Consider the following 14,823-nt stretch of genomic DNA (forward strand, 5'->3'; position numbering starts at 1 on the left):
TTGGGATCACTCTGTCAGTCACAGAGATGTCCTATGTCTCTGGTACAGGGGCCTGGACACAAGATGTTGGCTGCTTGGGGGTTAAGGACTCCAGGGCAGCTCCTGAGTACCCTCTTCCTAGCCACAGCTCCCTGTAACTGCCAGACATCATGTTCCAACTGACCTTCTTTTCTCCAGTGACATCATCAGGTTGATTGGAAGAATGACTCCCTGTCATCTATCTGCTTGATTATCTAGCTTTTTAATCCATCACCTAATATATATTAACTTGACCTATTGCTTTTTAAAAATCATTAAATGTTATGCTCCCAAACTAAATATTAACGGCTAAAAGTAGGAAACAGCAATTAGAAAAAGTTCTTTTCCCAAAGAACTTTTAATTAAAACAAAATTACAGCCTATCAATAACTAATGGGAATGTATTTCAATTTGCACCAGGGGTCAGGGCTTAACCAACACTGTCACTGAAGGTAATCATCAGTGCCAGAGGCCTTTTTAAAACAAATGATTAAAATGGACATCATTGTATGCCCAGGACTAGAACTTTGCCTGGTATATAGTAGGCACTTAATAAACATTTGTTGAATTAATGAAGCTGTAAGTAAAAATACATATATGTGCAAATTATTCTTCCATGTTACTGAAACATTTAACGGATAAGGAATTAAACATTGTAACTTCAGTTCTTAGCAGTGCCATAGCCGCTTAACAACTTGTCACCTGACACCCACAGGTCTTTTACATACTATCATTCATTCACTTATTCAAAGTTAATTCTTTCATTGCCTCATTTACTCAACGAACACTTATTGGTAACGTTCTATGTTCCAGGCATGGGGCTAGATGCTAGAAATACAAAAAACAGTGAGGCCTAGTTCTGTCTTTGAGGCAGTCACACCCTGGTTTATGGATACCTGTCTATCTATACATCTGGCACTGGATGGTCCTTTAATCCCTTATGATTTCAGAGCATGTTGTAGGTTACAAATAACTTATTTATCCTTACAAACATGTAGAGCCAGCTGAGGCTCAGAGTTATAAGACTTATCTAAAGTTACAGAGCTGGGAAGTACAGAGTCAGGACTTCAACCTGCTTTTCTGATTCCCAATCTGGGGTCCTTTCCCCTTTTCTCCCTTTCTCTCCCTCCCCACTTCTTCTTTCTTTTATACATAATCATACTAATAATTAGATCACAAATAGGTACTTCCTTGGTGGTCCAGTGGTTAAATCTGCCTTCCAATGCAGGGAATGTGGGTTCAATCCCTGGGCAGGGAACTAAGATGCCACAAGCCGCGGGACATCTAAGCTGGCGAGCTCTAGAGCCCACGTACCACAACAAGAGAGCCCGCGTACCGCAATTACTGAGCCCGTGCACTCTGGAGCCTGTGTGACACACTAGAGAGAAGCCCATGCACCACAACGAAGAGCCTGTGTGCCGCAACAAAAGATCCCACGTGCCGCAACTAAGACCCGATGCAACCAAATAAATAAATTAATTTTTAAAAACCCATACATTTATTTAAAAAATGAGATCACAAATAAATGATCTAAACAAGCCAATTAAAAGATATATTATAAGATTCAATTAAGAAAAACCCAATACTCAACTATGTTCTGCAAGAAACACACTTAAAATAAAAAGATACATATACGTTAAAAGATGAATAGAAATAAACCATGCTAATACTAATCAAAAGAAAGCTAGAGTGGTTATATTAATTTCAGATTTTAGAACAAGAAAGATTAGCAAAGATAAAAAGGGAGGGATATTCCATAATGATAAAGGTGTTAACTAATAAAGGTGACATAATCTTATATATATATATAGATAGATAGATATGAACCTAATAACATAGCTTCAAAATACATGAAGTGAAAAACTTATAGAAGTGAAAGGAGAAATGGATAAATCCACAATTAGAGTTAGAGGTTTCAACACTTTTCTTTCAGGAATTGGAAAAAGTAGGAAAAAAAAAAAAAGTAAGGATATAGAGGTTTTGAAAAACACTATCAACCAGCTTGACTCAATTGACATTTATAGAACATCTCACCCAACAACAGCAGGATGCATTATTTCCAAATGCATATGGAATAATAATCTGGACCATAAAACAAATATCAATAAACTTAAGAAGATTAGAATCATATAAAATATGTTCTCTGATCACAATGGAATTAACTATAAGTCAATAATTGAGAGATATCTGGGAAAATTCCCAAATATTTGTAAATTAAACAACACACTTCTATATAATCCATGAATCAAAGCAGAAATGACAAGGAAAATTATGAAATTTTGAACTGAGTGAAAATGAAAACATGACATATCAAGATTTGTAGGATGCTGCCAAAGCAGTGCTTAGAGGAAGAAACTAGATAAGGAAGAACAGAGAAACTCAAGCAGAAGGAAATAATATGGTTAAGAATAAAATAAATAAAACAGAAAACAAACAAAAATGGAGAAAATCAATGCAATTACCAAAACCTGGTTTTTTGAAAAGATTAATAAATTGATAAAGCTCTAGCCAGCTTTTACCAGGGGGAAAAAAAGACACAATTTACAAACATCAGGAATAACAAGGGGACACCATTACAGACTCTACAGTGGGAATAATAAGAGAGTATTATGAAAAAATGTTATGCCAATAAACTTGGTGAATTAGACAAATTCCTTTAATAGATACAATCTATTAAAGCTCAATAAAAAAGAAAACCTGAAAAGCCCTCAATCAACCAAAGATATTAAATTAATAATTAAAAACCTTTCCTTCAAGGAAAACTCCAGCCCCAGACAGCTTTATTGGTAAATTTTTTGCCAAACATTTAAGGAAAACATAATACAACTCTATATAAACTCTTCGAGAAAACCGAACAGTATGGAACACTTCTCAAATCATTTTATTCGGTTAGCATTACCTTGCTACAAAAACCAGACAAAATATTACAAGAAAAACACAGACATAACATAGACATAAAAGAAAATAAAATGGAAGCTGCTGACAGGAAAAAAAATTATCTGCAAAACATGTATTTGATAAAGGACTTGTATCCAGAATATATAAAGAACCACTATAACTCCATTACAAGAAGGAAAACAATCCAGTTTTTAAATGGGTAGAAGATTTGAATAGACACATCACTAAAGAAGATATTCAAATGGTAAATAAGCACATGAAAAGATTCTCAACGTCATTAGGGAAACAAAACTACAACTTGTTAACCACAGTAAAAAGTGTGAGGATACCAAGTGTAGAGGATGTTGGGAAAGTGAAACCCTTGTATATTACTGGTGAGAATGTAAAATGGTACAGCCACTTTAGAAAACTGCTTGGCAGTTTTTTTAAAGTTAAATATACATTATCACACAATTCCCATTCCTAAGTATTTACCCAAGAGAAATGAAATTTACCCAAGAGAAATGAAAACATATGTCCACACACAGATCTATATGCACAAATATTTACAAACAGCTCTATTTGTTATAGCTCAAACCTACAAACAACCTAAATGTCCATCAACTGGTGAATGCATAAACAAATTGCAGTATGTCCATGCAATGAAATATACTACTTCACATTAAAAAAGAATGAACAACTGATACATGCAACAACATGGATAATCTCAAAAGCTTTATACCAAGTGAAAGAAGGCAGACACAAACTACCACACACTGTATGACTCCATTCATATGAAATTCTAGAGATGCAAAACTATAGTGACAGAAAGCAGATCAGCAGATGACAGGAGCCAGATGAGGGAGAAGCGACTGACTGCAAAAGGGAACAAAGAACGTTTCTGAGGGAAGGAAATGTTTTATGTCATGATTATGGCGGTGTTTACATGACTGTACCATTTGTGAAAATTCACTGTGCCCTACACTTAAAATTGGTGAATTTTATTATGTGCAAACTATACCTCAATAAAGCTGATTTTTAAAAATGCAATGTTTTATAATGCCCAAGACTGTGGAGGGATCGTGGGCAGACAGTGCAAGGGGCTGGAAGTTAAGAGGGTATAAGGAGATAACTCTTTCTCTTTTCTCAGGTGGCAAGTCTTCTCTTTTTTCCTTCCCTTTACCCTTGGGGCTGGGATGCTCCCTCCTCCAAGCCCCTCTCCCATGCAGTTCAGGCCAGTAGCAGCACCTTCACCACAGTTCAAGGGTCACACTAGTTGATCACTAGCCCAGAAGAGATGTTTCTAAACCTTTTTTTAAAAAGCAGCTAACCCCCTTTTGCAAGCAGAGCCTTCTGTAGAACCTCACTATCTAAAACAGATAAAAGCAATGTCTTATTAGAATACATTTGTAAGTTCAACTTCATGATATCTCTGTATTATAAAATCATTTGATGTCAACAAGCTTGTTTTGACAAACCCAAAAATTTGATACGTAGGACATTTGAGTGTATATATATTTAAACTACTGTTTTAAAAATATTTAAAATATATTTAAAGTTTCTGGGTAAAAATGGTAGATTGAACACATGTATCTAATTTTGTTCTACTAAAAATATACTAAAACTATAGCAAAGGGATTTTTTTAAGGCATAAGTGCACAAAGACAGGGAAACAGGAGAGGAGACGAGCAAAATACTTTAGGAAGCTGTTAAGCATATGGATGAGTGGTTGCTGACAGACCAGAGAAGGATGAATCCTAAGGCAGAAGTGGGGCAACCATACGGCAAATGGAATTAGTTGTGCCAGATTGCTGACCACCCCAAGAAGGAAGGCCTAAAGATGTGACATCAGAGGTTCCCTGCAGTGAAGCTCTTGGAGACAAGCCCCACCCGTGTACCTCAGCCCACAGAGCACAAACGCTTCTCACTGGGATTTTGGTAACCCATCCTTAAATGTGAGCAGACAACCAGGGATTATAAGACCTTCAAGCAAAGACTCTAACATGAAAGAGATCAAAACCACAGAAAAAGAAATTTAGAGAAAACAGTGATTATGCAAGAGAAGAAAACTTAAACCATCATTAATAGTGTCAGAGATAAGCTACTGCAACTCTGAAACAAAATAAGATGCTATAAAAAGGAATAGCTGGAGAACAAAAATAAAGTGAGAGTAACAAAAGTCTTTAAAATATTGAAAAACTCAGTAGAAGAATAGGAAGATAAAAGTTGAGGAAATCTCCCGAAGACAAAGTAAAAAAGATGAAAAGTAGGAGAGAAAAACAAGAAATGAGAAGGACCAGTCCAGCAGATCCATCATCTGAATTATAAGAGCTCAAAAAAAGAAATAAGAAAGAAAATGGAAGTGAAGAAATCACTAATGGGATGATTCAAGATTATTTCCCAGAAGTTAGGGGCACTGAGTGCCCAGCACTACAAATAACTTCTCTAAGACATATCACTGCCATTTTAGAACACTGGAGACAAGGAGAGGTTCAGAGAGAGGGAAAAGTCACTTACAAAGGATAAGGAGTTAAAAGACTTCAGACATCTCAAGAGCAATGACCAAAGCTAGAAGGTCACGTTGCAATGCCGTCATAATTCCAAAGAAATTCAAGTCCCAGCGAAACAATGGATCGATCATGTCAGAATAGAATAATGGTAATGTCAAACATGCAAAGTTTGAAAACAATTTACCTCCTTTCTGAGGAAGCTTCTGGAAGATAGTCTCCTCCAAAAAGAGGGAATAAGTCAAGAAAGAGAAAGATATGGAAAACTGGCAAATAAAAGATCCAGCAAAGGAGAAAGGCAAAGAAAATGTCCGGCGATGAGAAAGGAGATAGTAGGTTGCCAGATGTGTGTGTGTGGGGGGGGGGAATAAACTCAGATCGGTGCTGGTCATAAGTCTCCAGCAGAGATGTCCTCAAGAAGATGAAGTTGATAGAATATCTCCTGTGCCTAGATAGTCTGAGAAGGGATTTAGGCAACTGGGGGAAGATTTTGAGATAAATACATAGAAAACTAAACAAATGAAAAAAAGACAAGGTAATTATTAATTCCAGGAAAAATAAAAAGTGCAGGAAAGGAAGAATAATCAAAGTTTTCTACATGGTGCAACTCTGAATAGCATATGCAGTCACAGTGTTGTGAGAACTGAAAATTGAACTAACGAAAAGGAGCAATTTAAATTTGGCAGATAGGAGACGAGAATAAGGTATAGCACTGGGAAGAGAGGCAGGGAAAAGAGTTCAATCCTCAAATCTGCCCCTATTACTTGTGAGGACTGGGGCAGACTACAGATGGAGCCTCTCATACACTACATATCTTAATGTTACAAATTAAGGTAATACACTGTTAAATAAAATACCGCTAAACTAACTTCACAAATACACTTTCATAAGGACCTACCTAAAAGGCCAGGTTCTAAATTAGAATTTTTGGACTCCTCAGAGTTCTACAGTAGAAAATAGCAGCCCCTAGCCCCTGGCTCTTGCCTGACCCCCTTCCTTTCTGCCCTTGCTTCTGTCCTGCAATGAGCAAGGCTTACACAGGGTCCTGTGGACACCCCAGCTTGTGCTCACTCCTCTTGCTGTGCATAGCTGCCCCTTGGCTACCCCTCAGGCCTAGGGATGCCCACACTATCAGCAAGGTCTCCCTGGGGAGGAAAGATCCAAGGAAGAAGCTGGTGCAGTCCCAGGAAGCAAGCTGGGCAGGGAATTCCAGGGTCCCAGGTATTCAGAATATCACCTATAAGGTGGGAAGTGGGCTTTGGATGGATATATCCCCTTGGACTCCTCATCCCGAGGGGAGGGACACAGTTGGAGGAGGGCCGGAGATACGAAGGTAAATGCCAGAAGAAACAGTTGAAAAGAGCTGAATATGGCTGCCTCCCAGGAGGGAGAGAGAATGGAGGCAGGGCTCTTCTGTTTTTCTTAACGAATCTTATATAATTATTTGATTCTTTAAAATAATTATATAAGATTTATATATAGACACACAGGTGTCTATGTGTTCTAAAAAATACCTCATTAAAAAAAAGAAAAACTGGGCTTCCCTGGTGGCACGGTGGTTAAGAATCTGCCTGCCAATGCAGGGGATGTGGGTTTGAGCCCTGGTCCAGGAAGATCCCACACGCCGTGGATCAACTAAGCCCGTGTGCCACAACTACTGAGCCTGCGCTCTACAGCCTGTGAGCCACAACTACTGAGCCCACGTGCCGCAACTACTGAGCCCACGTGCCGCAACTACTGAAGCCCGCGCAGCTAGAGCCCGTGCTCCACAACAAGAGAAGCCACCGCAATGAGAAGCCCGCGCACTGCAACGAAGAGTAGCCCCGGCTCACCACAACTAGAGGAAGCCCACGCACAGCAACGAAGACCCAACACAGCCAAAAATAAAAATAAATAAGTGAATTAAAAAAAAAAAACTGTAAAAATAAAATGTGACTGATAAAAGTTTATGGAACCTCTGAACCACTTCTGCTGTGCCTAGAGGTCTCAATAATAATGTTTGAAAACAACAGGACTAGGCCCTCATTTGAGGCCAGCTAGGTATTACAATGAAAACCAGATGAAGTTTTGGAATTCCCTGGTGGTCCAGTGGTTAGGACTCCACCCTTCCACTACAGGGGGCATGGGTTCCATCGCTGGTTGGGGAGCTAAGATCCCCCCAAGTCACACGGCGCTGCCAAAAACAAAAACAAAACACCCACATGAAGTTTCTCTCTACGACGGCCCCAAGAATGACTCTCTCTTCCTTTCCTCCCATTTGTCACCTTTAATTTAGGACTTCTACTTCGTGTTGGTTGTTTTCCTACCTCTCCCCTGCTAGACTCTAAGCGCCTTGGAATTGGACCCAGGTGAGACTTCTTTGTATCTTCAGGACCTAGCACAATACCAAGCACGGAGCACAGGCTCAATTAAGTGTTGATAAATAAAGGAAAAAAGAAACACCTTTACCCGGGCCTTGGACAGAAGGTGCTCGACCTTTCTGCACTCGTATGCCTGGAGCTCTGTAAGTTACTAGCCCTGAGACGTTCAGCAGTCATTAAATAGCTTTAGAATATAATTCCCTTACCTGTACAATATGACAATCCAAACCTGTACAATCTTTATTCCTAAAATAAATTGGGCCCCTCGCCTCACGATTTCACTACTTGGTAGGAGCCAAATCTCAAAAGAAGTAACTTTGGGGTCACGTAAGAAGCCCGTGTACGCCGTACAAGGGCAGGAGTTTCCCGGGATCTGTCTGCTTTTTTTCCCCACTGCTATTTGCCCAGTGCCTGGAACACTTCCTGGCACATAACAGGTGCTCAGTAGTTGTTGAATGAGTGAATTAATTAAAGTGCTAAAAATACGCATCGAACCAAAAAAACGCTCTGTGAAGTGCAAAGATATCCCTACATTCGGAATGAATACTTGGGTCCAGCCTCTGGTCCTAGGAGCGAGCGCGTGGGATCCAGCCGCTCCGCGCGCCCTTGCAGTCGAGCCGCGAAGGCGGAGAAGCGGCGGGCCGAGGTCTGGAGGCGGCCGGCTGGAAGGGTGGGAAGGGCAGGAAGGCAGGAGAATCGCGGGCGCGTGCTGAGGGGTCGGGACCCAAGCTCAGGCCGCGAACCGCAGCCTGGCGTCGGCCCTCCGGCCGTCACTCAGAGCGCGGAGAGGGCGTGCCCCGTGCCCCATGCCCCGCGCCCCGCCCCCCGGTAGGCGGACCCCGGACCAGGAGGCGCAGGGGCGGGGCCTTGCTCTCCGCGCCGGGGGCGGGGCCGGGCCGGGGCTCTCTGGGCCGGTGGAGGACCCGGCTGGTCGGCGGGAGCGACCGGAGCCCCGGCCACCAGGGCGTGCGACCCCCACTGGCCCCGCCTTCCCGGCTGCGGCCAGCCAATCAGAGCGGTTTTTACTGGTGGGTGGGCCGAGCCGGCCCAGCTGCTCGGAGGCTCTGGCATGGTAACGTCCTCGCGCGGGTGTGGAGGGTCCCGGCTCGGTCCCACAGCGCCCCCGGCGGCCCAGGCCTGGGCCTGGGGGGCGGGGAGGCCGCCGGGGGTACCCGGGACCCCGGGGCAGAGCTAGGGGAATGAGGGGTTAGGGAGAGAAGCCAGGGAGGGGGAGGGGGCGGGGATTTGGGGGAGAAGGGGCGGGGGAGGCCATGATGGAGGATGGCGGAGGGTGGGGGTTTTGAGGGGAACTAGGGTTGCGGGACTGGGTGAGGAGGAGGAAGGGATGAAGCGAAGAGTGCGTTTGTGGAGAAAGGTCGAGAAAGAAGAGGTGGCGAGAGATGTGGGAACCGGTGGACTAGGGGAAAGCTGGGGGCCACAGTTTCCCCTCCTGGGATATTTGGCGTGCGACATGCCCCTTACCCAGACTTAGTGCTTGAACCCTTTGGAAGCCATGGGTGCCCCATAAGACCTCTTGGAGACCCCCTCCTTCATTTCCCCGCATTGTCTCCTGAGGTGAGGAGGGGGCATTGTTTCCTGAGGAAAGAGAGGCTTCCGGCCCCCACGCAGTGCTGGACACTCCAAGAAATGGGAGAGCAGAAGCCCCTTGGCCCCAATCCTGGCTCTGCCGTCAACAAACTCTGTAACAACTCTGTGTGACCTTGGGCAAGTCACTACCTTTCTTTGGGCCTCAGATTTCCTATCGATTAAAAAAAAAAAAAAGGAAGATGCATGGGAATGATATCCCAGATCTCTTTCTGCTCCAAAATGGGGTGGTTCTTGAGGAGAGAGTTCAGGAGAATGGGTTCTAGGACGTCGGGAAGCAAAAGAAAGAAGGACGAAGAGGGAGGCTAGGCCTTCAGCTGGGGCTGCAGAAAATCCCCAGGGATGTGGGGGGATGGTAGGCACAAAGCAAGGCTGGGGCAGGCTAGCCAGCGCCTCTGGAATCCTGTTGGAGAGATGGGAGAACTCTAAGTAGAGGAGGGGTTGAGACCTAACCCAAGAAAGATGAAGACCAGAAGTAACATTCTGTTCATCAGAAGGAGAGTGATGAGATGGCAGGATCAGAGAGAAGCAACGGAAGATATTTTCTAGTATCTTTGGGGAGCAGGAGGAATAATGAGGCTGGTACAGGGGAGTGGGGACTAGAATGGTTTTGAAAACAGGGAGGGAGAGGCTGGTGCTGTTTGGGGCAGCTGAAGAAGGGCAGCAGGTAGATAATTAGAGCACAGGGTAATCAGCTGGTCTCTCAGTCTCCATGATACTTTTCTTTTTGATGATGGCTACCTCCTTCTGAGAGGTGTGCCTCCCAGCCTTCATTTTCCAGCACAGATCCCTTCAGGGAGTGAGTCAGACCTGGCCAACCTTGGGATCCCCTGGCTGTCTGAGGATCCCCTGGCTGTCTGAGGATTTCAGGATTGTGTGAGGATTGGGGTAAAAAAGAAAAGAGGGGAATGAATTTGAGTGTGAGAAATACCTGTGGCAGTATTGTCCTTGCTGGGAGGCCGCTTTGTGGAGTAATTGAAAGCACAGGCTTTGGGGTCAGACTGCCTGGATTCCAAACTTGCCTCTGCCATTTAATCTCTTGGAACCTTGGTCAAGTTACTTGATCTCTCTGAACCTCAGTTTCTTTATCTGTAAAATGGGGATAATAACCTCTCATATAGTTGCAAGGATTAAATGAGTGTTTGGCATGGTATCTGGCTCATAATAAGCACTCAGTAAATGTTATTTTCCCCTCTTTCCATTCTCTTCCTTCTGTCTCTCCAGTCTTCTCCTTTTCTCCTTTTGTTCTTTCTTCTGAATCTTCAGTTCTGAGATGCCCCTCAGATGTGGAGGCTGAGAAAAACTGATTGTATCTTTTGGGGCGGGGGGTGTGGGGGGGAATCCTCCAACTGTCCCAGGTGAATGCATGATGATCAGATGATCAGTTATCTCTTCACTGTCTGTCCCCAGCTTACGAATGTGTTTTTGTTCCAGGGAAGACACATGATCTGCTTCTCTTTCAGCCCCCTTTCCTATATCCCTCTCTCACACGAGTTACGTCTTCAGATTCTCACACAGAAGTATAAGACCTGAAGTTGTATAGGCACTGCAGCAAGTGAGACAGTGGCAGGGGTGTTTCAGGAAAGAAAGCCTACACGTTGCACAGGGGAGGCTCAGGGAAGGGAGGGCTGTGGAAGTTCCATAGTAATTTATGTTCATTCCATTGCTGTGTCCTCTCTGGGGAACTGTCCAAAACAGGCTAGTGTCTGGATCCTGGCCAGGGGTCTCCATTCCAAGTTAAAGTGGTCATATACAGTTAGTTTTTAAAATTGTTTAGGTTTTCCCGTGCCAGTATTTGGTTCTAGTTCACTTTCCCCAGCCACACAGACCTCTGCCAAACTGCCTCTCTCTCACATCACAGTCAGCTTTTACCCAGAGAATTTATACAAATGTACCTGGGTACATGTGCACACACATACACATTTGTCTGTTCTGGGATATTCCAGTATGCAAAAATAAGTTTAGGGGTGAGTCTGCATCTTGTCACAGCACTTTGTATAGGGCCCTGACTAGACACTTCAGAGGAGGCTTAAAGGAGAAAACGCAATCCCTAAATGTAGGGAAATCCCCACCTGAGTAGGGAGACAGGCAGTCCCATGTGAAACACCCAGCAAGCATCCACAGAGTAGCATGTCACTCTGTGCAAAGTAGTGCAGCATTTATCCTGAGGGGACACAGGTAGGAGTGTGTGTACGTGTGGAGGATAGTCATAAAGGTAACCTGAAGGAGGTGACTATTGGATCATCTTGAACAAAATAAGAGACAAAGAATAAAAGAAACACACGGAGTAATCTAACAGTTTGTGCAAAGAGGAGGAGGGGAGCCACTGAGTCAGGGTGAGCCAAGAGTGTGGGATGGGTCTTGTTGAAAGGCTTTGAATGAGATGAGATGAGAGATTCTGTAGGGCAGGCAATAGGGACCCACCACCGGTTTTCAAGCAAGAAAATGTTGGAACCTTCCCGGTTTAACCACATGGGGCTCAGGGGATATGCTAGAGTGAAGAAAACAGAACTGCTTCCTGTGGTAAGGACTGTGCTTTTAAGGGAGTAGGGCTAGAGGGCAGATTGGATACAGCCCTGGGACCAGTTAGTCCCCCTTAGTTTTTTACCGGAAAAAGAGGACTGCCTAGGGTGGTTGCCAGCATCCTCTCCAGCTCTGACATTCTGTGTTCCCTGAATAACCGCTAGACCTTAAGATGGCTTTGTTTTGTGGGATTTGCCAAGACCATTCAGTCAGTAAGTCAAGAAATAATAGCACATACTGTGTGCCAATAGGGGGCGGTGAGGAAAATACAATGGGCATAGGATATTGGAATAAGCAAAAACAGAGTCCCTGCCCCTTAGAGTTTTCAGCCTAGTGGAGGTGTCAGATATTTCATTGATTCTAAGACTCACATTTTAACATTTCTGAAGTCAAGATGCATCTTAAAATCAGTGGAGTATCATAATTTAATTGGCAGCATTTGTTTTTTATTAGTGCCACATAAAATAAGAATACAATCAGAATTGTACAAATAACTGTAAAATTCCAGTGGATAATTGCTGAAGGGGGAGGTAACATGGTGTCTGAGTGTGTAAAAGAGGGCTCTGACTAGTCCGCTGGGTTGGAGAAAGGCATTCCTGAAGAAATGATGACTGCCAGATGTGAAGGTTATGTAGGCGAGTTGTGTGGGCTTGGAAGGAAGATTGCCCCAGGCTGAGGTGGATGTCTGAGGTGGGAGGATTGAGAGAAGGAGCTCAGCATGGGTGAAGTAGGCAAGGCAGTTGGGGAGCAAACGTGCCACAGCCTCCCAGACCCATTAAAGAGTTTTAAGCAGGGGAGTAACGTGCGTGGCCTGAGGTTGGAGTGGATGTCGGGAGACCAGTCAAGAGGCCACTGAAGTAGGTCAGATGAGAAAAGAGGGGTGGTAGGGGTGGAGGAGGAAACGGAGAGAAATAGATGGATTCAATAAATCTTTAGGAGGTAAAATTAACAGGACTCATTGATGTATTGACAAGAAAGACGGAGGTATGGTGAGTGACTCACAGATTTCTATCTTGGACAACTGTATGAATGGTGGCACCAGTCTCTGAGATGGGCGACCCTGGAGCCTGGGAGGACCCAAAGATGGTTACGTAGCGTCTGGGAGGTTAGAGAGGATCCTGAGGCAGCTTGGGTGGGAAAGTGTGGCACAGAGAATTGGATTTCCTCCCATGTTGATTGGTTTCTGACTTCCACGTGGAAGAAAGTTTCAGGGGGCAGGAGCAGGTCTGAATACAGGGCTTAGAGTATGTGATCCCTGAGAAAAGGTGATCCATGTTGGAGTAGTTTGACTTACCCTTCCTTCTCTTCTTAGGACAAGATGGGTGGGAAGAGAGGAAGTGCAGATATTACTAAAAGTAGAGATTAGAAGCATTTTAAAATGCTGAGCCTTCATACCATAGGGATAATTGGGAAAGTAGGGAAATTGGGCAGCAGTGAGCCAGCTCCCACCTTTCTATGGGACTCCTCCCTACCACCCCCCCACCTTCCAAGCAAAGAGGAGGAAGGGCAGAGCCTTTTAGCTGCATCTCTGTGCCTAGTTTACTTTAAAATTTTTTTTGAGAGGGTAAATATAGTCATATTCAAAGTTACAAAAGGGCAAACAGAATTCTCCTTTCCACCTGTCCCCATTCTCATTTCTTGTGTGTCATCTTTTGTCTCCAATTTTTATACAAGTAATAAAACTTTGCTGCACTTTGCTTTTTTCCCCCCCACTTGTTTATGTATCTTAGATTATTCCCTATCAAGACAGTGAGCCTCTTCATTCTTTTTTATGACTGCATAGTATTCCATTTTATGTTTGTGTAAAATTCCATGGTTCCTTGCTGATATTTAGGCTATTATAGTCTTCTGGTTTTACAAATAATGCTGATCTGAAAACCTTGTACACACAGGTAGGGCTATATCTATAGGATGAATTTTTAGAATCGGAAGGTTCTATATAAAGAGGATTTGTTCCTTCATTTGTTCATTCATTCACTTAATATTTGTTGAGTACCCATTATGTGCCAGACACTGTGGCAGACACCAGGAATCCAGCTTTCAACAAGTCAGATACGATCTCTGCCCTCATGGAATGTTATTATTCTCTGGTAAGGGGAAACATATCCAAGCAAACATAATAATTACGAAATTGTATATGTAAGGAAACTAAAAAAGGGATCCGAATAGAGTCAGGAAGGCTTTTTAGAGCAAGTGATATTTAGGCTGAGAACTAAGTGGGGTGATGTGGCTAGCCATTAGGTGTAGGATAGGGAGACCTAGGCTGTTCAAAGCCTCATGCACTGGGACATGAGTTCAGAATCTGTAGGGGAGGTGATGGCCATTGAGTGCGGAGGCTGGGGAGTAAAGCTAAAGAGAAGAGGGAGGGAATGGGAATGGAAGATGTCAGAGTGAGTGACTAAAGATGAGGCCAATAGGGGAGGGGGCTGGTAGTAAAGAGAGGAGAGATAGGGAAACTAGTACTTAGGAAGGACTAGTGACTATGTTTAGAGACCTTTGGGTTGAGTCTCTGTACTGGGTGAATTCAGGTAGGCGAACAGGAAAAGAGGCCACTTCCTCCCTGAGTACTTTGGGGATGAGAGACCTCTGTTTGCCTGGTTTAAGGGAAGCACAGCCTTGCCCACAGGCAGGAGGGTGGGTGAAAAGCCTTGGGAAGAGCCCATCTGTGCCTGTAGTAGAGCCTCCTCCATCTTTTCTTGGCTTTGGCAAAGTGGAAACTTCCAAAATAAAGATGACATTGAAGGAGCTCAGCCAGCTGGCTCTGAGCTAGCAGAAGAGAGAGCAGAGCTACCCAGGGCTCAGAGCTGGGAGCGGGCAGGAAAATGGGCTTGGAGACCCTTCCTCTGAACTTTTGCTCCTTTTTCATCCTCACCCCTCTGCTTCCCTTCTGCAAAAGCCCATCTCTTTGCCCATCCTGGGTCCTATGACTTTTC

This window comes from Hyperoodon ampullatus (assembly GCF_949752795.1).
Source record: "Hyperoodon ampullatus genome assembly, chromosome: 11".
NCBI lineage: Eukaryota > Metazoa > Chordata > Mammalia > Artiodactyla > Ziphiidae > Hyperoodon > Hyperoodon ampullatus.